This window comes from Schistocerca piceifrons, chromosome X (genome assembly GCF_021461385.2).
Source record: "Schistocerca piceifrons isolate TAMUIC-IGC-003096 chromosome X, iqSchPice1.1, whole genome shotgun sequence".
NCBI classification, from domain to species: Eukaryota; Metazoa; Arthropoda; class Insecta; order Orthoptera; family Acrididae; genus Schistocerca; species Schistocerca piceifrons.
Genome location: NC_060149.1, coordinates 915,755,226 through 915,756,790, shown reverse-complemented (window position 1 = coordinate 915,756,790; position 1,565 = coordinate 915,755,226). Strand labels below are relative to the sequence as shown.

The window sequence follows — 1,565 nt, the reverse complement described above, 5'->3', positions numbered from 1 at the left end:
GCCATAGGGACGGAGCGCCGCGATGACGACGTCTGCAGGTAGTTCGAACGGCAGTTCGAAGATCCTTATCGTCCGTGTGCCGAGACCTGCGTGATCGACGGTAACGGGTCCGACGTTGCCGCCGGAATGACAGAAGCGCAGTCCACGTTTTGCCTCTCGAAGCACCTTGTCGCACGCCGCATCGTTAATCATTTTGACGTAGACGGGACTGCTAACTAAGGACAAGTGGATACCAATTAGATCCGTTGGTGGTATTTTAACTTCATCGCGAATAAATCGTTCTGCCTCCCGGGCCTTGGGTCGGGCGAACTCGGAACAAAAGTTGAAACGTAATGTCTTCTTCCGATAGTTGTGCGCCATGGTGGTCTAGAAGGAAAATGGCACTTACAGCGCCTCGCCTGCAGCGCTCGGCGCGTGACCGCCTCGCAGCACTGCCGGTGGCAGACTGGTAGGCCGATCCTGGCGGTATTACAATGCAGGGCCAACCCGCGACAGAGGTGGAGCAAGGCCCTAGCACTCCGTCATGAGCCAAAAATGAGTTTAATATTCTGGTCCTGCGATGCAGGACGTATCAGATATTAAGCTGATAAGAACAGATTTTTTAGACTCGAGAGGATATTCTTTAAATGGGAAGGAACTCAGGATGGGTTACACTTCAGGTAGGAACCGAGCCGGAGTACCAGTTTCGTGGCCGACGTCATCTGTCCAGAGAGTCGTAACTCACTAGCTGGCACTGGGCTTGTGCTTGTAACTAAGAATTATCTAAGCGAGAGAATGGGAGATCTCGGGTTGATGCGGAGTGCAGTGGCACACTCCGGCCGAGATAAAAGGACATACGTTTAGGTTAGCCCCGGTAGAAGTCCAGCACAAGGGCTGGCCGGGGAGAGAAATACGAGTGTGCACCATTGCGGGCGCACGCCCCGTGAGGGTGGCCAGCCACTCGCAATGAGAGGCGACACCGGCGTCTGGACGCCTCGGCTAGGAGGAAAGGGGAGGTGGGCCGCATGCGACTTTCTTGCTAGCCAGCCGGTGTCCCACAATCTGCCATAGCCATTTCGACAGCAAGATTCTTCGGACTGGATCGCGTAGGCCGGGCTACCGCATCGACTCCCTTTGAAAAAAGAAGGGTCTAAAAAAATACATCGCATATTAGTGTTAGACAGCACTGCATCGTACGAGCGATTAAGCTGATAAGAACAGCACTACACTTTGATCTTAGCCAAAAGGCCGATATGATAATCGCAAACAGTGGTTGACGAAATAATTAATAGACTTTCTAGTTAGATATACTGTACCCACAGGAGGCAGAGTCAGGCTCGCTGGCAAACACCTGCCGGTGCGAGCCTCCTCGTCACACGCCTCTGCTGCGGCCTCGATAACTGCGCCTTGCAAGCTGCCGCTCTGCTGTCAGGTGGCAGCGCTTCATCTATGAGCGGCGCGAACCGGTCACAGCCCTCGGAACTCCCCCTCCAGACCGGTAGCCGGTGGTGTTGCCCACGGTCAAACCCCAGACATTTGATTGGAGAGCGGTGGCTGGCGCTTGCGTACCTCAGTGGCTCGGTGCT

The 1,565-nt window shown here is 54.6% G+C and overlaps 2 pseudogenes; both read right to left on the bottom strand.

The window, feature by feature from the left end:
- Positions 1-443: 443 nt before the first annotated feature.
- Positions 444-619, bottom strand: LOC124723869 (annotated as a pseudogene).
- Positions 620-1,122: 503 nt separating this feature from the next.
- LOC124723885 lies at positions 1,123-1,239 on the bottom strand (annotated as a pseudogene).
- Positions 1,240-1,565: the final 326 nt, after the last annotated feature.